This window comes from Dendrobates tinctorius, unplaced genomic scaffold (assembly GCF_039654945.1).
Source record: "Dendrobates tinctorius isolate UK_male_01 unplaced genomic scaffold, ASM3965494v1 ptg000036l, whole genome shotgun sequence".
In the NCBI taxonomy this organism is placed as follows: Eukaryota; Metazoa; Chordata; class Amphibia; order Anura; family Dendrobatidae; genus Dendrobates; species Dendrobates tinctorius.
In genome coordinates, this window is record NW_027361704.1 from 43974446 (window position 1) to 44000138 (window position 25693).

The following is a 25693-nucleotide window of genomic DNA, read 5'->3' on the forward strand; positions in this document are numbered from 1 at the left end:
ACTAGTACACACACGGCTCTGCTACATCCACCTTGTAAAACACCTCCTGACCCCACACAAAGTACACAAACAGCTCTGCTACATCACCTTGTAAACCCCTCCTGACCCCACACAAGTACACACACGGCACTGCTACATCCACCATGTAAAACCCCTCCTGACCCCACACAAGTACACACACGGCTCTGCTACATCCACCTTGTAAAACACTTCCTGACCCCACACAAAGTACATACACGGCTCTGCTACATCCACCTTGTAAAACACCTCCTGACCCCACACAAAGTACACAAACAGCTCTGCTACATCACCTTGTAAACCCCTCCTAACCCCACACAAGTACACACATGGCACTGCTACATCCACCTTGTAAAACACCTCTTGACCCCACACAAAGTACACACATGGCTCTGCTACATCACCTTGTAAACCCCTTCTGACCCCACACAAGTACACACACGGCTCTGCTACATCCACCTTGTAAACCCCTCCTGACCCCACACAAGTACACACATGGCTCTGCTACATCCACCATGTAAAACCCCTCCTGACCCCACACAAGTACACACACGGCACTGCTACATCCACCTTGTAAAACCCCTCCCTGACCCCACACAAGTACACACACGGCTCTGCTACATCACCTTGTAAAACACCTCCTGACCCCACACAAGTACACACACGGCTCTGCTACATCCACCTTGTAAACCCCTCCTGACCCCACACAAGTACACACACGGCTCTGCTACATCCACCTTGTAAACCCCTCCTGACCCCACACAAGTACACACATGGCTCTGCTACATCACCTTGTAAACCCCTCCTGACCCCACACAAGTACACACACGGCTCTGCTACATCCACCTTGTAAACCCCTCCTGACCCCACACAAGTACACACATGGCTCTGCTACATCCACCATGTAAAACCCCTCCTGACCCCACACAAGTACACACACGGCACTGCTACATCCACCTTGTAAAACCCCTCCCTGACCCCACACAAGTACACACACGGCTCTGCTACATCACCTTGTAAAACACCTCCTGACCCCACACAAGTACACACACGGCTCTGCTACATCCACCTTGTAAACCCCTCCTGACCCCACACAAGTACACACACGGCTCTGCTACATCCACCTTGTAAACCCCTCCTGACCCCACACAAGTACACACACGGCTCTGCTACATCCACCATGTAAAACCCCTCCTGACCCCACACAAGTATACACACGGCACTGCTACATCCACCTTGTAAAACCCCTCCCTGACCCCACACAAGTACACACACGGCACTGCTACATCCACCTTGTAAAACACCTCCTGACCCCACACAAAGTACACACATGGCTCTACTACATCCACCTTGTAAACCCCTCCTGACCCCACACAAGTACACACACGACTCTGCTACATCACCTTGTAAACCCCTTCTGACCCCACACAAGTACACAAACAGCTCTGCTACATCCACCTTGTTAAACCCCTCCCTGAGCCCACTGTCCCACACATAAACGTTACCTCATCCATCCAGACCAGCACCATAATGACAAGCGACCAGCACAACAGAGTGCTGCAGCCGCCCTGATCATGTGACCCCTGACTCCTCCCCTCCTGTGACCTCATCACAGGTCCTGTGTCAACACCGCACACAAGATTACAGCCGAAGGAAGCGAGGACCATTGCTGGCAGTAAGGCTGTGTGCACACGATGCAGATATCCAGTGGATCCGCAGCTGATTTTACCGCGCAGAAACGTTGCATATCCGCATTGTGATGTACAGTAGCCTTAAAATCAATGAAAAAAAAACGCTGTGCAGACGCTGCGGATTTTTCCGCGCGGTTTTCCTGCGGTTCAAAATCCGCAGCATGTTACTTCTTTTGTGCGGTTTTCCATCTCCCCTGTCTCCAAAACCGCAGGGGGAAAACGGTACAAAAACCGCAATAAAACCGCAGGAAAAATGGAAGAAATCCGCAGGAAAAATGCAGGTCATTTGACCAGTGGATTTATTCCATTCTGAGCGGAAAAATCCGCAGGGCCAAAAAGTCGTCTGCACTCAGCCTAAGGGGCTGCGTCACTGCGTGGGTCCCTCGCGGAGGGCGCAGGTTGGGGTCAGTACATGGGGGCATGGCGGCGGCCGGGGGGTATCCCAGACAGCGTGAGTGGGCCCTCCCATTTCACCAGGGCCCTGGCATTTGCCCGGGTGCTGACTCCGGCCCTGGCCTACGCATATCAATGAGCATAACTGCCACCTCACGACTGCACCGTGTTTTCACTATGGCAACATTTTCCCATTAAAATGCATTGGAGACAGTGCATTCCAATGACAGGAAAATGTTTTTTAAAACGCAAATTGCGCAAAAACTACAAATCTCATCGACACGAAAAATACTTAGCACACCACTCGTGGACGCTGGCTTCGAAACAACACGTCAACGGAGTCTGTGCGTGTAGCGGTTCGGGCCACATTAATTGCGGAAAATCAACTGAATAATAATAATAATACTAGATGTGTATTTCCTGAAGGAAGTACAGATAGTGGTTTGAAATGGTGCCCGGGCTGCCCCTTTAAGAGAGACTTGCCTGCTGCCCCTGCAAGACTTTCAACTCAGTATCCGTTTTAACTGTGAGTGCCTCTCAGGTGCCACTTTGGCCTCAGGGTCTGATTTGGTGGGTGGGGCCCCTCATGATCTGATTCCTTGGCCTGGGCTCCTCAGGGTTTGAATTGTTGGCAGGGATCCCTCAAGCTCCGATTTTGTGGGTGTGGCCCCTCAGGGTCCGATTTTGTGGGTGGGGCCCTCAGGGTCCGATTTTGTGGCCGGGGCCCCTCAGGGTCTGATTTTGTGGCCAGATCCCCTCAGGGTCCGATTTTGTGGGTGGGGCCCCTTAGGGTCTGATTTTGTGGGTGGAGCCCCCTGGGTCCATTTTGGTGGGCAGGTCCACTCTGGGTCCGATTTTGTGGTTGGGGCCCCTCAGGGTCCGATTTTGTGGTTGGGGCCCCTCAGGGTTCGATTTTGTGGGTGGGGCCCCTCAGGGTCCAATTTTGTGGGTGGGGCCCCTCAGGGTCCGATTTTGTGGGTGGGGCCCCTCAGGGTCCGATTTTGTGGGTGGGGCCGTCAGGGTCCGATTTTGTGGGTGGGGCCCCTCAGGGTCCAATTTGGTGGGCGGGGCCACTCTGGGTCTGATTTGGTGGGCGAGGCCACTCTGGGTCCGATTTCGTGGGCGGGGCCACTCTGGGTCCGATTTGGATGCCAGGGTTGCTCAGCCTCCTTTTTGTAGGCCAGGGTCTATCAGCCTCCGATTTGGAGCCTTGGGTCACTCAGCTTTCGATTTGGTGCGCCGGCCCTTTAAGACTCATTTTGGTGCGCCGGGTCTTTAAGAATCACTTTGGCGCGTCGGCCCTTTAAGAGCCAGGGTGGCTCACTGGGCTTCTAAATCCACTTTGGCGCACACATTCTCTCTCAGGGGCATGTGTCATGTGATGAAGCTAGATTTGCATTTGTGCTGTGGGTTTAGCTTTAAGAGCTGATATTATGTGGCAAAAGCTCTGTTCTGGAGATGTCATGTGACGTTCGTAGGCGTTGGCATAGTAACTGGGTCTGCCTGCGCATATCAATGAGCTCAACTGCCATTTCAATCGCCTCAGGGCACGTTTTAAGCTTCCCATTGAAAAGCATTGACACAGTGAATTCCAATGACGGGAAAAAAAAATTTCAAACGCAAATTGCGCAAAAACTACAAATCCGATCGACACGTAAAATACTTAGCACACCTCTCATGGACGCTGGCTTCGAAACGACACCTCAACGGAGTCTGTGCGTGTAGCGGTTCGGGCCGCATTAATTGCGGAAATCAACTTAATAATAATAAGAAGAAGAAGAAGAAGAAGAATAAGTTAGCAGCGTTCGGATTACAATATAGTGGTTTTTTCAAACCACTATAACTAGATGTGTATTTCCTGAAGGAAGTACAGATAGTGGTTTGAAATGGTGCCCGGGCTGCCCCTTTAAGAGAGACTTGCCTGCTGCCCCTGCAAGACTTTCAACTCAGGATACGATTTAACTGTGGGTGCCTCTCAGGGGCCACTTTGGCCTCATGGTCTGATTTTGTGGGTGGGGCCCCTCAGGGCCTGATTTTGTGGGTGGGGCCCCTCAGGGTCCGATTTTTTTGGGTGGGGCCTCTCAGGGTCCGATTTTGTGGCCGGGGCCACTCAGGGTCCGATTTGGTGGGCGGGGCCCATCAGAGTCAGATTTGGTGGGCGGGGACCCTCAGGGTCCGATTTGCTGGGCGGGGTCCCTCAGGGTCCTATTTGGTGGGTGGGGCCCCTCAGGGTCCGATTTGTGGGCGGGGACCCTCAGGGTCCGATTTGCTGGGCGGGGTCCCTCAGGGTCCTATATGGTGGGTGGGGCCCCTCAGGGTCCTATTTGGTGGTTGGGGCCTTTCAGAATCTGATTTGGTGAGTGGGGCCCCTCAGGGTCCGATTTGGTGAGCGGGGCCCCTTAGGGTCCGATTTGGTGAGCGGGGACCCTCAGGGTCTGATTTGGTGGGCGGGGCCACTCAGGGTCCGATTTGGTGGGCGGGATCTCTCAGAGTCCGATTTGGTGGGCGGGGCCCCTCAGGGTCCGATTTGGTGGGCGGGGCCCCTCAGGGTCCGATTTGGTGGGCGGGGCCCCTCAGAGTTCAATTTGGTGAGCGGGGCCCCTCATGTTCCGATTTGGTGAGCGGGGCCCCTCTGTGTCCGATTTGGTGGGCGGGGCCCCTCAGGGTCTGATTTGGTGGGTGGGGCCCCTCAGGGTCCGATTTGGTGGGCGGGGGCACACTTTGGCGCACAGTCTCTCTCAGGGGCATGCGTCATGTGATGAAGCTAGATTTGCATTTGTGCTGTGGGTTCCGCTTTAAGAGCTGATATTATGTGGCAGAGGCTCTGTCCTGGGGGTGTCATGTGACGTTCGTAGGCGTTGGCATAGTAACTGGGTGTTCCTGCGCATATTAATGAGCTTAACTGCCATTTCAATCGCCTCAGGGCACGTTTTGACATTTCCCATTCAAATGCATTGAGACAGTGCATTCCAATGACGGGAAAAAAAAATTTCAAACTCAAATTGCGCAAAAACTACAAATCCGATCGACACGAAAAATACTTAGCACACCACTCGTGGACGCTGGCTTCAAAACAACACCTCAACGGAGTCTGTGCGTGTAGCGGTTCGGGCCGCATTAATTGCGGAAATCAACTGAATAGTAATAATAATACTAGATGTGTATTTCCTGAAGGAAGTACAGATAGTGGTTTGAAATGGTGCCCGGGCTGCCCCTTTAAGAGAGACTTGCCTGCTGCCCCTGCAAGACTTTCAACTCAGGATACAATTTAACTGTGAGTGCCTCTCAGGGGCCACTTTGGCCTCATGGTCTGATTTTGTGGGTGGGGCCCCTCAGGGCCTGATTTTGTGGGTGGGGCCCCTCAGGGTCTGATTTTTTTGGGTGGGGCCTCTCAGGGTCCGATTTTGTGGCCGGGGCCACTCAGGGTCCGATTTTGTGGCCGGGACCCCTCAGGGTCTGATTTGGTGGCTGGGGCCCCTCAAGGTCCGATTTTGTGGCTGGGGCCCCTCAGGGTCCGATTTTGTGGCCGGGGCCAATCAGGATCCGATTTTTGTGGCCGGAACCCCTCAGGGTCCAATTTTGCAGGTGGGGCCCCTCAGGGTCCGATTTTGTGGCTGGGGCCCATCAGGGTCCGATTTTGTGGGTGGGACCTCTCAGGGTCCGATTTGGTGGGCGGGGCCCCTCAGTGTCCGATTTGGTGGGCGGAGCCCCTCTGGGTCCGATTTTGTGGACGTGACCTCTCTGGGTCCGCTTTGGTGGGTGGGCCCCTCAGGGTCCAATTTAGTGGGCGGGGCCACTCTAGGTCCGATTTGGTGGGCGGGGCCCTTCAAAGTCTGTTTTTGTGGGCGGGGTCACTCTGGGTCCGATTTGGTGGGCGGTGCTCCTCAGGGTCCGATTTGGTGGGCGGGTCCACTCTGGGTCAGATTTGGTGGGCGGGGCCCTTCAGGGTTCAATTTGGTGGGCGGGGCCACGCTGGGTCCGATTTGGAGGCCGGGTGGCTCAGCCTCCGATTTGGAGGCTGGGGTGACTCAGACTCCGATTTGGAGCCTGGGGTCACTCAGCTTTCGATTTGGCGCGCCGACCCTTTAAGACTGATTTTTTTGCGCCGGCCCTTTAAGAATCACTTTGGCGCGTCGGCCCTTTAAGAGCCAGTTTGGCTCACTGGGCTTCTAAATCCACTTTGGCGCACATTCTCTCTCAGGGGCATGCGTCGTGTGATGAAGCTAGATTTGCATTTGTGCTGTGGGTTTCGCTTTAAGAGCTGAAATTATCTGCCAGAAACTCTGTCCTGGAGAGGTCATTTGAAGTTCCTAGGTGTTGGCATAGTAAGTGGGTGAGCCTGCGCATATCAATGAGCTTAACTGCCACCTCACGACTGTCCCATGTTTTCCCTATGGCAACATTTTCCAATTGAAATGCATTGAGGAAAATGTTTTTTCAAACGCAAATTGTGCAAAAACTGCAAATCCGATCGACACGAAAAATACTTAGCACACCTCTCGTGGACGCTGGTTTCGAAATGAGGCCTCAACGGAGTCTGTGTGTGTAGCGGTTCGGGCCGCATTAATTGCGGAAATCAACTGAATAGTAATATTAATACTAGATGTGTATTTCCTGAAGGAAGTACAGATAGTGGTTTGAAATGGTGCCCGGGCTGCCCCTTTAAGAGAGACTTGCCTGCTGCCCCTGCAAGACTTTCAACTCAGGATACGATTTAACTGTGGGTGCCTCTCAGGGGCCACTTTGGCCTCATGGTCTGATTTTGTGGGTGGGGCCCCTCAGGGCCTGATTTTGTGGGTGGGGCCCCTCAGGGTCCGATTTTTTTGGGTGGGGCCTCTCAGGGTCCGATTTTGTGGCCGGGGCCACTCAGGGTCCGATTTGGTGGCCGGGGCCCCTCAGGGTCTGATTTGGTGGGTGGGGCCCCTCAAGGTCCGATTTTGTGGCTGGGGCCCCTCAGGGTCCGATTTTGTGGCCGGGGCCAATCAGGATCCGATTTTTGTGGCCGGAACCCCTCAGGGTCCAATTTTGCAGGTGGGGCCCCTCAGGGTCCGATTTTGTGGCCGGGGCCCGTCAGGGTCCGATTTTGTGGGTGGGATCTCTCAGGGTCCGATTTGGTGGGCGGGGCCCCTCAGTGTCCGATTTGGTGGGCGGAGCCCCTCTGGGTCCGATTTTGTGGACGTGACCTCTCTGGGTCCGCTTTGGTGGGTGGGCCCCTCAGGGTCCGATTTAGTGGGCGGGGCCACTCTAGGTCCGATTTGGTGGGCGGGGCCCTTCAAAGTCTGTTTTTGTGGGAGGGGTCACTCTGGGTTCGATTTGGTGGGCGGTGCTCCTCAGTGTCCGATTTGGTGGGCGGGTCCACTCTGGGTCAGATTTGGTGGGCGGGGCCCTTCAGGGTTCAATTTGGTGGGCGGGGCCACGCTGGGTCCGATTTGGAGGCCAGGGTGGCTCAGCATCCGATTTGGAGGCTGGGGTGACTCAGACTCCGATTTGGAGCCTGGGGTCACTCAGCTTTCGATTTGGCGCGCCGACCCTTTAAGACTGATTTTTTTGCGCCGGCCCTTTAAGAATCACTTTGGCGCGTCGGCCCTTTAAGAACCAGTTTGGCTCACTGGGCTTCTAAATCTACTTTGGCGCACATTCTCTCTCAGGGGCATGCGTCGTGTGATGAAGCTAGATTTGCATTTGTGCTGTGGGTTTCGCTTTAAGAGCTGAAATTATCTGCCAGAAACTCTGTCCTGGAGAGGTCATTTGAAGTTCCTAGGTGTTGGCATAGTAAGTGGGTGAGCCTGCGCATATCAATGAGCTTAACTGCCACCTCACGACTGTCCCATGTTTTCCCTATGGCAACATTTTCCAATTGAAATGCATTGAGGAAAATGTTTTTTCAAACGCAAATTGTGCAAAAACTGCAAATCCGATCGACACGAAAAATACTTAGCACACCTCTCGTGGACGCTGGTTTCGAAAGGAGGCCTCAACGGAGTCTGTGTGTGTAGCGGTTCGGGCCGCATTAATTGCGGAAATCAACTGAATAGTAATATTAATACTAGATGTGTATTTCCTGAAGGAAGTACAGATAGTGGTTTGAAATGGTGCCCGGGCTGCCCCTTTAAGAGAGACTTGCCTGCTGCCCCTGCAAGACTTTCAACTCAGGATACGATTTAACTGTGGGTGCCTCTCAGGGGCCACTTTGACCTCATGGTCTGATTTTGTGGGTGGGGCCCCTCAGGGCCTGATTTTGTGGGTGGGGCCCCTCAGGGTCCGATTTTTTTGGGTGGGGCCTCTCAGGGTCCGATTTTGTGGCCGGGGCCACTCAGGGTCCGATTTGGTGGCCGGGGCCCCTCAGGGTCTGATTTGGTGGGTGGGGCCCCTCAAGGTCCGATTTTGTGGCTGGGGCCCCTCAGGGTCCGATTTTGTGGCCGGGGCCACTCAGGATCCGATTTTTGTGGCCGGAACCCCTCAGGGTCCAATTTTGCAGGTGGGGCCCCTCAGGGTCCGATTTTGTGGCCGGGGCCCGTCAGGGTCCGATTTTGTGGGTGGGACCTCTCAGGGTCCAATTTGGTGGGCGGGGCCCCTCAGGGTCCGATTTGGTGGGCAGGTCCCCTCAGGGTCCGATTTTGTGGGTTGGGCCCCTCAGGGTCCGATTTTGTGGCCGAGGCCCCTCAGGGTCCGATTTTGTGTCAGGGGCCCCTCAGGGTCCGATTTTGTGGTTGGGTCCCCTCAGGGTCCGATTTTGTGGTTGGGGCCCCTCAGGGTCCGATTTTGTGGCCGCGGCCCCTCAGGGTCTGATTTTGTGGCCGTGGCCCCTCAGGGTCCGATTTTGTGGCAGGGGCCCCTCTGGGTCCGATTTTGTGGGTGGGGCCCCTCTGGGTCCAATTTGGTGGGCGGGACCACTCTGGGTCCAATTTGGTGGGCGGGGCCTCTCAGGGTCCGATTTTGTGGTTGGGTCCCCTCAGGGTCCGATTTTGTGGTTGGGGCCCCTCAGGGTCCGATTTTGTGGCCGGGGCCCATCAGGGTCCAATTTGGTGACTGGGGCCCATCAGGGTCCGATTTTGTGGCCGCGGCCCCTCAGGGTCGGATATTGTGGCAGGGGCCCCTCTGGGTCTGATTTGGTGGGCGGGGCCACTCTGGGTAAGATTTGGAGGCTGGGGTCGCTCAGCCTCCAATTTGGAGGCCGGGGTCGTTGAGCTTCCGATTTGGAGGCCGAGGTCAAAAAGCCTCTGATTTGGAGGCCGGGGTCGATGAGACTCCGATTTGGAGGCCGGGGTGGCTCAGCCTCCGATTTGGAGGCCGGGGTGGCTCAGCCTCCGATTTGGAGGCCGGGGTGGCTCAGCCTCCGATTTGGAGGCCGGGGTGGCTCAGCCTCCGATTTGGAGGCCGGGGTGGCTCAGCCTCCGATTTGGAGGCCGGGGTGGCTCAGCCTCCGATTTGGAGGACGGGGTCGATCAGCCTCCGATTTGGAGGCCGGGGTGGCTCAGCCTCCGATTTGGAGACCGGGGTGGCTCAGCCTCCGATTTGGAGGCCGGGGTGGCTCAGCCTCCGATTTGGAGGCCGGGGTGGCTCAGCCTCCCATTTGGAGGCCGGGGTGGCTCAGCCTCCTATTTGGAGGCCGGGGTGGCTCAGCCTCCTATTTGGAGGCCGGGGTGGCTCAGCCTCCTATTTGAAGGCCTGGGTCGATCAGCCTCTGATTTGGAGACCGGGGTGGATCAGCTTCCGATTTGGAGGCCGGGGTGGATCAGCCTCCGATTTGGAGGCCGGGGTGGATCAGCCTCCGATTTGGAGGCCGGGGTGACTCAGCCTCCGATTTGGAGGCCGGGGTGGCTCAGCCTCCGATTTGGAGGCCGGGGTGGATCAGCCTCCGATTTGGAGGCCGGGGTGGATCAGCCTCCGATTTGGAGGCCGGGGTCGATCAGCCTCTGATTTGGAGGCCGGGGTGGCTCAGCCTCCGATTTGGAGGCCGGGGTGGATCAGCCTCCGATTTGGAGGCCGGGGTGGCTCAGCCTCCGATTTGGAGGCCGGGGTGGCTCAGCCTCCGATTTGGAGGCCGGGGTGGCTCAGCCTCCGATTTGGAGGCCGGGGTCGATCAGCCTCCGATTTGGAGGCCGGGGTGGCTCAGCCTCCTATTTGGAGGCTGGGGTGGCTCAGCCTCTGATTTGGAGGCCTGGGTCGATCAGCCTCCGATTTGGAGGCCGGGGTGGATCAGGCTCCGATTTGGAGGCCGGGGTGGATCAGGCTCCGATTTGGAGGCCGGGGTGGATCAGCCTCCCATTTGGAGGCCGGGGTGGCTCATTGTCCGATTTGGAGGCCGGGGTGGCTCAGTCTCCGATTTGGTGTGTCGGCCCTTTAAGAATCATTTGGGTGCGCTGGCCCTTTAACAATCACTTTGGAGCATTGGCCCTTTAAGAGCTAGTTTGGCTGACTGGGCTTCTTTTAAATCCACTTTGGAGCACACATTGTCTCTCAGGGGCATGTGTCATGTGATGAAGCTAGATTTGCATTTGTGCTGTGGGTTTCGCTTTAAGAGCTGATATTATGTGGCAGAGGCTCTGTGCTGGGGTTCAAGTGAAGTTCGTAGGCGTTGGCATAGTAACTGGGTCTGCCTGCGCATATCAATGAGCTCAACTGTCATTTCAATCGCCTCAGGGCACGTTTTGCCATTTCCTATTGAAAAGCATTGGCGACAGTGCATTCCAATGACGGGAAAAAAAATTTTCAAACGCAAATTGCGCAAAAACTACAAATCCGATCGACACGAAAAATACTTAGCACACCTCTCATGGACGCTGGCTTCGAAACGACACCTCAACGGAGTCTGTGCGTATAGCGGTTCGGGCCGCATTAATTGCGGAAATCAACTTAATAATAATAATAATAATAATAAGAAGAAGAAGAATAAGTTAGCAGCGTTCGGATTACAATATAGTGGTTTTTTCAAACCACTATAACTAGATGTGTATTTCCTGAAGGAAGTACAGATAGTGGTTTGAAATGGTGCCTGGGCTGCCCCTTTAAGAGAGACTTGGCTGCTGCCCCTGCAAGACTTTCAAGTCAGGATCCGTTTTAAATGTGGGTGCCTCTCAGGGGCCACTTTGGCCTCAGGGTCTGATTTGGTGGGTGGGGCCCCTCAGGGTCTGATTTTGTGGCCAGGACCCCTCAGGGTCTGATTTTGTGGCCGGGGCCCCTCAGGGTCTGATTTTGTGGCCGGGTCTACTCAGGGTCCGATTTTGTGGGTGGGGCCCCTTAGGGTCTGATTTTGTGGGTGGAGCCCCTGGGTCCATTTTGGTGGGCGGGGCCACTCTGGGTCCGATTTGGTGGGCGGGGCCCCTCAGGGTCTGATTTGGTGGGCGGGGTCCCTCGGGGTCTGATTTGGTGGGCGGGGCTCCTCAGGGTCTGATTTGGTGGGCGTGGCCTCTCTCGGTCCGATTTAGTGGGCAATGCCCCTCAGGGTCCGATTTTGTGGCCTGGGCCCCTCAGGGTCCGATTTTGTGGTTGGGGTCCCTCAGGGTCTGATTTTATGGCCGGGTCTACTCAGGGTTTGATTTTGAGGGCGGGGCCCCTTAGGGTCCTATTTTGTGGTTGGGGGCCCTCAGGGTCCGATTTTGTGGGTGGGGCCCCTCAGAGTCCGATTTGGTGGGCGAGGCCCATCAGGGTCCGATTTGGTGGGCGGGGCCTCTCAGGGTCCGATTTTGGGGGCGGGGCCCCTCAGGGTCCGATTTTGTGGCCGGGGTCCCTGAGGGTCCGATTTGGTGGGCAGGGCCCCTCTGGGTTCGATTTTGTGGCCGGGGTCTTTCAGGGTCCGATTTTGTGGCCGGGGCCCCTCAGGGTCCGATTTTGTGCTTGGGGCCACTCAGGGTCCGATTTTGTGGTTGGGGCAACTCAGGGTCCGATTTTGTGATTGGGGCCCCTCAGGGTCCGATTTTGTGGCCGGCGCCCCTCAGGGTCCGATTTCGTGGCCGGGGCCCCTCAGGGTCCGATTTTGTGGCTGGGGCCCCTCAGGGTCCGATTTTGTCCCGGGGCCCCTCAGGGTCCGATTTTGTGGTTGGGCCGCTCAGGGTCCGATTTTGTGGCCGGGGCCCCTCAGGGTCCGATTTTGTGGCTGGGGCCCCTCAGGGTCCGATTTTGTGGCTGGGGCCCCTCAGGGTCCGATTTTGTTGGTTGGGCCCCTCAGGATCCGATTTTGAGGGTGGGACCACTCAGGGTCCGATTTTGTGGCCGGGGCCCCTCAGGGTCCGATTTTGTGGTTGGGGCCCCTCAGGGTCTGATTTTGTGGCCGGGTCTACTCAGGGTCTGATTTTGAGGGCGGGGCCCCTCAGGGTCTGATTTTGTGGGTGGGGCCCCCAGGGTCCGATTTGGTGGGAGGGGCCCCCAGGGTCCAATTTTGTGGGTGGGGCCCCTCTGGGTTCGATTTTGTAGCCGGGGTCTCTCAGGGTCCGATTTTGTGGCCGGGACCCCTCAGGGTCCGATTTTATGGCCGGGGCCCCTCAGGGTCCGATTTTGTGGGTGGGGCCCCTCAGGGTCTGATTTTGTGGCCAGGACCCCTCAGGGTCCGATTTTGTGGCCGGGGCCCCTCAGGGTCCGATTTTGTGGCCGGGGCCCCTCAGGGTCCGATTTTGTGGCCAGGGCCCCTCAGGGCCCGATTTTGTGGCTGGGGCCCCTCAGGGTCCGATTTTGTTGGTTGGGCCCCTCAGGGTCCGATTTTGATGTTGGGGCCCCTCAGAGTCCGATTTTGTGGTTGGGGCCCTCAGGGTCCGATTTTGTGGTTGGGGCCCCTCAGGGTCCGATTTTGTGGCCGGCGCCTCTCAGGGTCCGATTTTGTGGCTGGGGCCCCTCAGGGTCCGATTTTGTGGCCGGGGCCCCTCAGGGGCCGATTTTGTGGGTGGGGCCCCTTAGGGTTTGATTTTGTGAGTAGAGCCTCTTGGGTCTGATTTGGTGGGCGGGGTCCCTCGGGGTCTGATTTGGTGGGCGGGGCTCCTCAGGGTCCGATTTGGTGGTCGTGGCCTCTCTCAGTCCGATTTAGTGGGCAGTGCCCCTCAGGGTCCGATTTGGTGGGCGGGGCCACTCAGGATCTAATTTTGAGGGTGGGGCCCCTCAGGGTCTGATTTTGTGGCCGGGTCTATTCAGGGTCCAATTTTGAGGGCGGGGCCCCTTAGGGTCCTATTTTGTGGTTGGGGGCCCTCAAGGTCCGATTTTGTGGGTGGGGCCCCTCAGAGTCCGATTTGGTTGGCGGGGCCCCTCAGGGTCCGATTTGGTGGCGGGGCCTCTCAGGGTCCGATTTTGAGGGCGGGGCCCCTCAGGGTCCGATTTTGTGGCCGGGGGCCCTCAGGGTCCGATTTTGTGGGTGGGGCCCCTCAGGGTATGATTTTGTGGCTGGGGCCCCTCAGGGTCCGATTTTGTTGGTTGGGCCCCTCAGGATCCGATTTTGAGGGTGGGGCCCCTCAGGGTCCGATTTTGTGGCCGGGGCCCCTCAGGGTCCGATTTTGTGGTTGGGGCCCCTCAGGGTCTGATTTTGTGGCCGGGTCTACTCAGGGTCCGATTTTGAGGGCGGGGCCCCTTAGGGTCCTATTTTGTGGTTGGGGGCCCTCAGGGTCTGGTTTTGTGGGTGGGGCCCCTCAGAGTCCGATTTGGTTGGCGGGGCCCCTCAGGGTCCAATTTTGTGGGCGGGGCCCCTCAGGGTCCAATTTTGTGGGTGAGGCCCCTCTGGGTTCGATTTTGTGGCCGGGGTCTCTCAGGGTCCGATTTTATGGCTGGGGCCCCTCAGGGTCCGATTTTGTGGTTGGGGCCCCTCAGGGTCCGATTTTGTGGTTGGGGCCCCTCAGGGTCCGATTTTGTGGTTGGGGCCCCTCAGGGTCCGATTTTGTGGCCGGCGCCCCTCAGGGTCCGATTTCATGGCCGGGGCCCCTCAGGGTCCGATTTTGTGGCCGGGGTCCCTCAGGGTCCAATTTTGTGGCCGGGGCAACTCAGGGTCCGATTTTGTGGTTGGGCCGCTCAGGGTCCGATTTTGTGGCCGGGGCCCCTCAGGGTCCGATTTTGTGGCTGGGGCCCCTCAGGGTCCGATTTTGTGGCTTGGGCCCCTCAGGGTCCGATTTTGTTGGTTGGGCCCCTCAGGATCCGATTTCGTGGTTGGGGCCCCTCAGGGTCCGATTTTGTGGGTGGGGCCCCTCAGGGTCCGATTTTGTGGCCGGGGCCCCTCAGGGTCCGATTTTGTGGTTGGGGCCCCTCAAGGTCTGATTTTGTGGCCGGGTCTACTCAGGGTCCGATTTTGTGTGTGGGGCCCCTTAGGGTCTGATTTTGTGGGTGGAGCCCCCTGGGTCCATTTTGGTGGACGGGGCCACTCTGTGTCCGATTTGGTGGGCGGGGCCCCTCAGGGTCTGATTTGGTGGGCGGGGTCCCTCGGGGTCTGATTTGGTGGGTGGGGCTCCTCAGGGTCCGATTTGGTGGGCGTGGCCTCTCTCGGTCCGATTTAGTGGGCAGTGCCCCTCAGGGTCTGATTTTGTGGCCGGGTCCCCTCAGGGTCCGATTTTGTGGTTGGGGCCCCTCAGGGTCTGATTTTATGGCCGGGTCTATTCAGGGTCTGATTTTGAGGGCGGGGCCCCTTAGGGTCCTATTTTGTGGTTGGGGCACTCAGGGTCCGATTTTGTGGGTGGGGCCCCTCAGAGTCCGATTTGGTTGACGGGGCCCCTCAGGGTCCGATTTGGTGGGCGGGGCCTCTCAGGGTCCGATTTTGTGGCCGGGGCCCCTCAGGGTCCGATTTTGTGGTTGGGGCCCCTCAGGGTCCGATTTGGTGGTTGGGGCAACTCAGGGTCCGATTTTGTGATTGGGGCCCCTCAGGGTCCGATTTTGTGGCTGGGGCCCCTCAGGGTCCGATTTTGTGGCTGGGGCCCCTCAGGGTCCGATTTTGTGGCTGGGGCCCCTCAGGGTCCGATTTTGTTGGTTGGGCCCCTCAGGATCCGATTTTGAGGGTGGGACCCCTCAGGGTCCGATTTTGTGGCCGAGGCCCCTCAGGGTCCGATTTTGTGGTTGGGGCCCCTCAGGGTCTGATTTTGTGGCCGGGTCTACTCAGGGTCCGATTTTGAGGGCGGGGCCCCTCAGGGTCCGATTTTGTGGGCGGGGCCCCCAGGGTCCGATTTAGTGGGAGGGGCCCCCAGGGTCCAATTTTGTGGGTGGGGCCCCTCTGGGTTCGATTTTGTAGCCGGGGTCTCTCAGGGTCCGATTTTGTGGCCGGGGCCCCTCAGGGTCCGATTTTGTGGCTGGGGCCCCTCAGGGTCCGATTTTGTTGGTTGGGCCCCTCGGGATCCGATTTCGTGGTTGGGGCCCCTCAGGGTCTGATTTTGTGGGTGGGGCCCCTCAGGGTCCGATTTTGTGGCCAGGGCCCCTCAGGGTCCGATTTTGTGGTTGGGGCCCCTCAGGGTCTGATTTTGTGGCCGGGTCTACTCAGGGTCCGATTTTGTGGGTGGGGCCCCTTAGGGTCTGATTTTGTGGGTGGAGCCCCCTGGGTCCATTTTGGTGGGCGGGGCCACTCTGGGTCCGATTTTGTGGGGTGGGCCCTCAGGGTTCGATTTTGTGGCCGGGGCCCCTCAGGGTCCGATTTTGTGGTTGGGGCCCCTCGGTCAGATTTTGTGGCCGGGTCTACTCAGGGTCTGATTTTGAGGGCGGGGCCCCTTAGGGTCCTATTTTGTGGTTGGGGGCCCTCAGGGTCCGATTTTGTGGGTGGGGCCCCTCAGAGTCCGATTTGGTTGGCGGGGCCCCTCAGGGTCCGATTTGGTGGGCGGGGCCTCTCAGGGTCCGATTTTGGGGGCGGGGCCCCTCAGGGTTCGATTTTTTGGCCGGGGTCCCTGAGGGTCCGATTTGGTGGGCGGGGCCCCTTTGGGTTCGATTGTGTGGCCGGGGTCTCTCAGGGTCCGATTTTGTGGGCGGGGACCCTCAGGGTCCAATTTTGTGGGTGAGGCCCCTCTGGGTTCGATTTTGTGGCCGGGGTCTCTCAGGGTCCGATTTTATGGCCGGGGCCCCTCAGGGTCCGATTTTGTGGTTGGGGCCCCTCAGGGTCCGATTTTGTGGTTGGGGCCCCTCAGGGTCCGATTTTGTGGCCGGCGCCCCTCAGGGTAGGATTTCATGGCCGGGGCCCCTCAGGGTCCGATTTTGTGGCCGGGGCCCCTCAGGGTCCGATTTTGTGGCCAGGGCCCCTCAGGGTCCGATTTTGTGGTTGGGCCGCTCAGGGTCCGATTTTGTGGCCGGGGCCCCTCAGGGTCCGATTTTGTGGCTGGGGCCCCATCAGGGTCCGATTTTGTTGGTTGGGCCCCTCAGGATCCGATTTCATGGTTGGGGCCCTCAGGGTCCGATTTTGTGGGTGGGGCCCCTCAGGGTCCGATTTTGTGGTTGGGGCCCCTCAGGGTCTGATTTTGTGGCCGGGTCTACTCAGGGTCCGATTTTGTGGGTGGGGCCCCTTAGGGTCTGATTTTGTGGGTTGAGCCCCCTGGGTCCACTTTGGTGGGCGGGGCCACTCTGGGTCCGATTTGGTGGGCGGGGCCCCTCAGGGCCTGATTTGGTGGGCGGGGTCCCTCGGGTCTGATTTGGTGGGCCGGGCTCCTCAGGGTCCGATTTGGTGGGCGTGGCCTCAATCGGTCCGATTTAGTGGGCAGTGCCCCTCAGGGTCTGATTTTGTGGTTGGGGCCCCTCATGGTCTGATTTTGTGGCCGGGTCTACTCAGGGTCTGATTTTGAGGGTGGGGCCCCTTAGGGTCCTCTATTGTGGTTGGGGGCCCTCAGGGTCCGATTTTGTGGGTGGGGCCCCTCAGAGTCCGATTTGGTTGGCGGGGCCCCTCAGGGTCCGATTTGGTGGGTGGGGCCCCTCAGGGTCCAATTTTGTGGGTGGGGCCCCTCTGGGATCGATTTTGTGGCCGGGGTCTCTCAGGGTCCGATTTTGTGGGCGGGGGCCCCTCAGGGTCCAATTTTGTGGGTGGGGCCCCTCTGGGATCGATTTTGTGGCCGGGGTCTCTAAGGGTCCAATTTTGTGGCCGGGCCCCTCAGGGTCCGATTTTGTGGTTGGGGCCCCTCAGGGTCCGATTTTGTGGTTGGGACAACTCAGGGTCCGATTTTGTGGTTGGGGCCCCTCAGGGTCCGATTTTGTTGGTTGGGCCCCTCAGGATCCGATTTCGTGGTTGGGGCCCCTCAGGGTCCGATTTTGTGGGTGGGGCCCCTCAGGGTCCGATTTTGTGGCCGGGGCCCCTCAGGGTCCGATTTTGTGGTTGGGGCCCCTCAGGGTCTGATTTTGTGGCCGGGTCTACTCAGGGTCCGATTTTGTGGGTGGGGCCCCTTAGGGTCTGATTTTGTGGGTGGAGCCCCCTTGGTCCATTTTGGTGGACGGGGCCACTCTGGGTCCGATTTGGTGGGCGGGGCCCCTCAGGGTCTGATTTGGTGGGCGAGGTCCCTCGGGGTCTGATTTGGTGGGCGGGGCTCCTCAGTGTCCGATTTGGTGGGCGTGGCCTCTCTCGGTCCGATTTAGTGGGCAGTGCCCCTCAGGGTCCGATTTGGTGGGCGGGGCCCCTCAGGATCCGATTTTGAGGGTGGGGCCCCTCAGGGTCCGATTTTGTGGCCGGGGCCCCTCAGGGTCCGATTTTGTGGTTGGGGCCCCTCAGGGTCTGATTTTGTGGCCGGGTCTACTCAGGGTCTGATTTTGAGGGCGGGGCCCCTTAGGGTCCTATTTTGTGGGTGGGGCCCCACAGAGTCCGATTTGGTTGGCGGGGCCCCTCATAGTCCGATTTCGTGGGCGGGGCCTTTCAGGGTCCGATTTTGGGGGCGGGGCCCCTCAGGGTCCGATTTTGTGGCCGGGGTCCCTGAGGGTCCGATTTGGTGGGCGGGGCCCCTCTGGGTTCGATTTTGTGGCTGGGGTCTCTCAGGGTCCGATTTTGTGGGCGGTGCCCCTCAGGGTCCAATTTTGTGGGTGGGGCCCCTCTGGGATCGATTTTGTGGCCGGGGTCTCTCAGGGTCCGATTTTGTGGCCGGGGCCCCTCAGGGTCCGATTTTGTGGTTGGGGCCCCTCAGGGTCCGATTTTGTGGTTGGGGCAACTCAGGGTCCGATTTTGTGGTTGGGGCCCCTCAGGGTCCGATTTTGTGGCCGGCGCCCTTCAGGGTCCGATTTCGTGGCCGGGGCCCCTCAGGGTCCGATTTTGTGGTTGGGGCCCCTCAGGGTTCGATTTTCTCCCGGGGCCCCTCAGGGTCCGATTTTGTTGGTTGGGCCCCTCAGGATCCGATTTTGAGGGTGGGGCCCCTCAAGGTCCGATTTTGTGGCCGGGGCCCCTCAGGGTCCGATTTTGTGGTTGGGGCCCCTCAGGGTCTGATTTTGTGGCCGGGTCTACTCAGGGTCCGATTTTGAGGGCGGGGCCCCTCAGGGTCCGATTTTGTGGGCGGGGCCCCCAGGGTCCGATTTGGTGGGCGGGGCCCCCAGGGTCCAATTTTGTGGGTGGGGGCCCTCTGGGTTCGATTTTGTGGCCGGGGTCTCTCAGGGTCCGATTTTGTGGCCGGGGCCCCTCAGGGTCCGATTTTGTGGTTGGGGCCCCTCGGTCCGATTTTGTGATTGGGGCCCTCAGAGTCCGATTTTGTGGGTGGGGTCCATCAGAGTCCGATTTGTTTGGCGGGGCCCCTCAGGGTCCGATTTGGTGGCCGGGGCCTCTCAGGGTCCGATTTTGAGGGCGGGGCCCCTCAGGGTCCGATTTTGTGGCCGGGGCCCCTCAGGGTCCAATTTTGTGGGTGGGGCCCCTCTGGGTTCGATTTTGTGGCCGGGTCTCTCAGGGTCCGATTTTGTGGCCGGGGCCCCTCAGTGTCCGATTTTGTGGTTGGGGCCCCTCAGGGTCCGATTTTGTGGTTGGGGCCCCTCAGGGTCTGGTTTTGTGGTTGGGGGCCCTCAGGGTCAGATTTTGTGGCCGGGGCCCCTCAGGGTCTGATTTCGTGGTTGGGGCCCCTCAGGGTCCGATTTTTTGGCCAGCGCCCCTCAGTGTCCGATTTCATGGCCGGGACCCCTCAGGGTCCGATTTCGTGGCCGGGGCCCCTCAGGGTCCGATTTTGTGGCTGGGGCCCCTCAGGGTCCGATTTTGTGGATGGGCCGCTCAGGGTCCAATTTTGTGGCCGGAGCCCTTCAGGTTCCGATTTTGTGGTCGGGGCCCCTCAGGGTCCTATTTTGTGGCTGGGGCCCCTCAGGGTCCGATTTTGTGGTTAGGGCCCCTCAGGGTCTGATTTTGTGGCCGGGTCTACTCAGGGTCCGATTTTGTGGGTGGGGCCCCTTAGGGTCTGATTTTGTGGGTGGAGCCCCCTGGGTCCATTTTGGTGGGCGGGGCCACTCTGGGTCCGATTTGGTGGGTGGGGCACCACAGGGTCCGATTTGTTGGGCGGGGCGCCACAGGGTCTGATTTGGTGGGAGGGGCCACTCTGGGTCCAATTTGGTGGGCGGGGCCCCACAGGGTCCGATTTGGTGAGTGGGGCCCCACTTGTCCAATTTCGTGGGCGGGGCTCCTCTGGTTCTGATTTGGTAGATGGGGCCTCTCAGGGTCCGATTTGGTGGGCGGGGCTCTTCAGGGTATGATTTGGCAGGCGGGGCCATGAGGGTCTGATTTGGTGGGCGGCGCCCCTCATGGCCTGAAGCATACTCTCTAGCAACATGTGCCTTATCTTTTCATTTTGCATTTTGTGGTTTGTTTTAACTCTCTCTGGAATCTCTTTCTATATCAGCACTCCTTCCCTTTAGGTCAGTTCCTTAAGAGGAACGTGAAACACACACACACACACACACACACACTCACATTCACACTCACACACACACTCACATTCACACTCACACACACATTCACACTCACTCACGCGGGGCCACTCTGGGTCTGATTAGGTGGGCGGGGCCCCTTAGTGTCAGATTTGGTGGGTGGGACCCCTCAGGGTCTGATTTGGTGGGCGGGGCCACTCTGGGTCCAATTTGATGGGAGGGGCCCTTCAGGGTACAATTTGGTAGGCGGGACCACTCTGAGTCTGATTTGGTGGGAGGGGCCCCTCAGGGTTCGATTTGGTGGGCGGGCCACTCTGGGTCCGATTTGGAGGGCGGGGCCACTCTGGGTCTGATTTGGTGAGCGGGGCCCCTCAGGGTCCAATTTGGTGGGCGGGGCCTCTCTGGGTCCGATTTGGTGGGCGGGGCCACTCCGGGGCAGATTTGTTGGCCTGGGTGGCTCAGCCTCCGATTTGTAGGCCAGGGTTGATCAGCCTCCGATTTGGAGCCTGGGGTCACTCAGCATTCGATTTGGCGCGCCGGCCATTTAAGGCTCATTTTGGTGCGCCGGCCCTTTAAGATTCACTTAGGCGCGTCGGCTGTTTAAGAGCTAGTTTGGCGCACTGGGCTTCTAAATTCACTTTGGCGTACATTCTCTCTCAGGGGCACGCGTCATGTGATGCAGCTAGATTTGCATTTGTGCTGTGGGTTTCGCTTTAAGAGCTGATATTATCGCCAGAAACTGTGTCCTGAGGGCGTCATGTGAAGTTCTTTGGCGTTAGCATAGTAACTGGGTCTTCCTGCGCATATCAATGAGCTGAACTGCCATTTGAATCGCCTCAGGGCATATTTTCTCTAAGGCAAAATTTCCCCATTGAAAAGCATTGAGACAATACATTCAAATGACGGGAAAAAAAATTTCTAATGCAAATTGTGCAAAAACTACAAATCCAATCGACACGAAAATTACTTAGCACACCTCTCGTGGACGCTGGCTTCGAAACGACACCTCAACGGAGTCTGTGCGTGTAGCGGTTCGGGCCGCATTAATTGCGGAAATCAACTGAATAATAAGAATAAGTTAGTAGCGGTCGGATTACAACATTAATACTAGATGTGTATTTCCTGAAGGAAGTACAGATAGTGGTTTGAAATCGTACCCGGCTGCCCCTTTAAGAGAGACTTGCCTGCTGCCCCTGCAAGACTTTCAACTCAGGATCCGTTTTAACTGTGAGTGCCGCTCAGGGGCCACTTTGGCCTCAGGGTCTGATTTGGTGGGTGGGGCCCCTCAGGGTCCGATTTTCTGGTTGGGGCCTCTCAGGGTTCAATTTTGTAGGCGGGGCCCCTCAGGGTCGGATTTTGTGGCCGGCGCCCCTCAGGGTCTGATTTTGTGGCCGGGGCCCGTGAGGGTCCGATTTTGTGGCCAGGGCCCCTCAGGGTCTGATTTTGTGGTTGGGGCCCCTTAGGGTCCGATTTTGTGGGTGGGGCCCCTCAGGGTCCGATTTTGTGAGTGGGGCCTCTCAGGGTCTGATTTTGTGGCCGGATCCCCCTCAGGGTCCGATTTTGTGGCCGGGGCCCCTCAGGGTCCGATTTTGTGGCCGGGGCCCCTCAGGGTCCGATTTTGTGGCCGGGGCCCCTCAGGGTCCGATTTTGTGTCAGGGGCCCCTCAGGGTCCGATTTTGTGGTTGGGTCCCCTCAGGGTCCGATTTTGTGGCCGCGGCCCCTCAGGGTCTGATTTTGAGGCCGCGGCCCCTCAGGGTCCGATTTTATGGCAGGGGCCCCTCTGGGTCCGATTTTGTGGGTGGGGCCCCTCTGGGTCCAATTTGGTGGGCGGGACCACTCTGGGTCCAATTTGGTGGGCGGGGCCTCTCAGGGTCCGATTTTGTGGTTGGGTCCCCTCAGGGTCCGATTTTGTGGTTGGGGCCCCTCAGGGTCCAATTTTGTGGTTGGGGCCCCTCAGGGTGATTTTGTGGCAGGGGCCCCTCTGGGTCTGATTTTGTGGGCGGAGCCCCTCTGGGTCCAATTTGGTGGGCGGGATCACTCTGGGTCCGATTTGGTGGGCGGGGCCTCTCAAGGTCCGATTTGGTGGGCGGGCCCCCACAGGGTTCGATTTGGTGGGCGGGGCCACTCTGGGTAAGATTTGGAGGGTGGGGTCGCTCAGCCTCCAATTTGGAGGCCGGGGTCGTTGAGCTTCCGATTTGGAGGCTGAGGTCAAAGAGCCTCTGATTTGGCGGCCGGGGTCGATGAGCTTCCGATTTGGAGGCCGAGGTCGATGAGCCTCCGATTTGGAGGCCGGGGTGGATCAGCCTCCGATTTGGATGCCGGGGTGGATCAGCCTCCGATTTGGAGGCCTGGGTGGATCAGCCTCCGATTTGGAGGCCGGGGTGGCTCAGCCTCCGATTTGGAGGCCGGGGTGGCTCAGCCTCCGATTTGGAGGCCGTGGTGGCTCAGCCTCCGATTTGGAGGCCGGGGTGGATCAGCCTCCGATTTGGAGGCCGGGGTGGATCAGCCTCCGATTTGGAGGCCGTGGTGGCTCAGCCTCCGATTTGGAGGCCGGGGTGGCTCAGCCTCCGATTTAGAGGCCGGGTTGGCTCAGCCTCCGATTTGGAGGCCGGGGTGGCTCAGCCTCCGATTTGGAGGCCGGGGTGGCTCAGCCTCCGATTTGGAGGCCGGGGTGGCTCAGCCTCCGATTTGGAGGCCTGGGTGGATCAGCCTCCGATTTGGAGGCCGGGGTGGATCAGCCTCCGATTTGGAGGCCGGGGTGGATCAGCCTCCGATTTGGAGGCCGGGGTGGATCAGCCTCCGATTTGGAGGCCGGGGTGGATCAGCCTCCGATTTGGAGGCCGGGGTGGCTCAGCCTCCGATTTGGAGGCCGGGGTGGATCAGCCTCCGATTTGGAGGCCGGGGTGGCTCAGCCTCCGATTTGGAGGCCGGGGTGGCTCAGCCTCCGATTTGGAGGCCGGGGTGGCTCAGCCTCCGATTTGGAGGCCGGGGTGGCTCAGCCTCCGATTTGGAGGCCGGGGTGGCTCAGCCTCCGATTTGGAGGCCGGGGTGGCTCAGCCTCCGATTTGGAGGCCGGGGTGGATCAGCCTCCGATTTGGAGGCCGGGGTGGATCAGCCTCCGATTTGGAGGCCGGGGTGGATCAGCCTCCGATTTGGAGGCCGGGGTGGATCAGCCTCCGATTTGGAGGCCGTGGTGGCTCAGCCTCCGATTTGGAGGCCGGGGTGGCTCAGCCTCCGATTTGGAGGCCGGGGTGGCTCAGCCTCCGATTTGGAGGCCGGGGTGGCTCAGCCTCCGATTTGGAGGCCGGGGTGGCTCAGCCTCCGATTTGGAGGCCGGGGTGGCTCAGCCTCCGATTTGGAGGCCTGGGTGGATCAGCCTCCGATTTGGAGGCCGGGGTGGATCAGCCTCCGATTTGGAGGCCGGGGTGGATCAGCCTCCGATTTGGAGGCCGGGGTGGATCAGCCTCCGATTTGGAGGTCGGGGTGGATCAGCCTCCGATTTGGAGGCCGGGGTGGCTCAGCCTCCAATTTGGAGGCCGGGGTGGATCAGCCTCCGATTTGGAGGCCGGGGTGGCTCAGCCTCCGATTTGGAGGCCGGGGTGGCTCAGCCTCCGATTTGGAGGCCGGGGTGGCTCAGCCTCCGATTTGGAGGCCGGGGTGGCTCAGCCTCCGATTTGGAGGCCGGGGTGGCTCAGCCTCCGATTTGGAGGCCGGGGTGGCTCAGCCTCCGATTTGGAGGCCGGGGTGGCTCAGCCTCCGATTTGGAGGCAGGGGTGGATCAGCCTCCGATTTGGAGGCCGGGGTGGATCAGCCTCCGATTTGGAGGCCGGGGTAGATCAGCCTCCGATTTGGAGGCCGGGGTGGATCAGCCTCCGATTTGGAGGCCGGGGTGGATCAGCCTCCTATTTGGAGGCCGGGGTGGATCAGCCTCCGATTTGGAGGCCGGGGTGGATCAGCCTCCGATTTGGAGGCCGGGGTGGCTCAACCTCCGATTTGGAGGCCGGGGTGGCTCAGCCTCTGATTTGGAGGCCGGGGTGGATCAGGCTCCGTTTTGGAGGCCGGGGTGGATCAGCCTCCGATTTGGAGGCCGGGGTGGCTCATTGTCCGATTTGGAGGCCTGGGTCGATCAGCCTCCGATTTGGAGGCCGGGGTGGATCAGCCTCCGATTTGGAGGCCGTGGTGGCTCAGCCTCCGATTTGGAGGCCGGGGTGGCTCAGCCTCCGATTTAGAGGCCGGGTTGGCTCAGCCTCCGATTTGGAGGCCGGGGTGGCTCAGCCTCCGATTTGGAGGCCGGGGTGGCTCAGCCTCCGATTTGGAGGCCGGGGTGGCTCAGCCTCCGATTTGGAGGCCTGGGTCGATCAGCCTCCGATTTGGAGGCCGGGGTGGATCAGGCTCCGTTTTGGAGGCCGGGGTGGATCAGCCTTCGATTTGGAGGCCGGGGTGGCTCATTGTCCGATTTGGAGGCCGGGGTGGCTCAGCCTCCGATTTGGAAGCCGGGGTGGCTCAGCCTCCGATTTGGAGGCCGGGGTGGCTCAGTCTCCGATTTGGTGTGTAGGCCCTTTAAGACTCATTTGGGTGCGCTGGCCCTTTAACAATCACTTTGGCGCGTTGGCCCTTTAAGAGCTAGTTTGGCTGACTGGGCTTCTTTTAAATCCACTTTGGCGCACACATTCTCTCTTTCAGGGGCATGTGTCATGTGATGAAGCTAGATTTGCATTTGTGCTGTGGGTTTCGCTTTAAGAGCTGATATTATGTGGCAGAGGCTTTGTGCTGGGGTTCAAGTGAAGTTCGTAGGCGTTGGCATAGTAACTGGGTCTGCCTGCGCATATCAATGAGCTCAACTGTCATTTCAATCGCCTCAGGGCACGTTTTGCCATTTCCTATTGAAAAGCATTGGAGACAGTGCATTCCAATGACGGGAAAAAAAATTTTCAAACGCAAATTGCGCAAAAACTACAAATCCGATCGACACGAAAAATACTTAGCACACCTCTCATGGACGCTGGCTTCGAAACGACACCTCAACGGAGTCTGTGCGTGTAGCGGTTCGGGCCGCATTAATTGCGGAAATCAACTTAATAATAAGAAAAAGAAGAAGAAGAAGAAGAATAAGTTAGCAGCGTTCGGATTACAATATAGTGGTTTTTTCAAACCACTATAACTAGATGTGTATTTCCTGAAGGAAGTACAGATAGTGGTTTGAAATGGTGCCCGGGCTGCGACTTTAAGAGAGACTTGCCTGCTGCCCCTGCACGACTTTCAACTCAGTATCCGTTTTACCTGTGGGTGCCTCTCAGGGGCCACTTTGGCCTGTGGGGCCCCTCAGGGTCTGATTTGGTGGGTGGGGCCCCTCAGGATCCGATTCAGACCATCCTCAGGGCTTGAATTGGTGGGCCGATTTGGTGGGCGAGGCCCCTCAGGGTCCGGTTTGGTGGGCGAGGCCCCTCAGGGTCTGATTTGGCGGGTGGGACCCCTCTGGGTCCGATTTGGTGGGCGGGGCCCCTCAGAGTTTGATTTGGTGGGTGGGGCACCACAGGGTCCGATTTGATGGGCGGGGCACCACAGGGTCTGATTTGGTGGGTGGGGCCCCTCTGGGTCCAATTTGGTGGGCGGGGCCCCTCTGGGTCTATATTTGGTGGGCGGGGCCCCTCTGGGTCCAATTTTCTGGCCGAGGCCTCTCAGGGTCCGATTTTGTTGGGGCCCCTCAGGGTCTGATTTTGTGGCAGGGGCCCCTCAGAGTCCGATTTTGTGGGTGGGACTCCTTAGGGTCTGATTTGGTGGGCGGGACCACTCTGGGTCCGATTTGGTGGGTGGGGCCCCTCAGGGTCCGATTTGGTGGGCGGGGC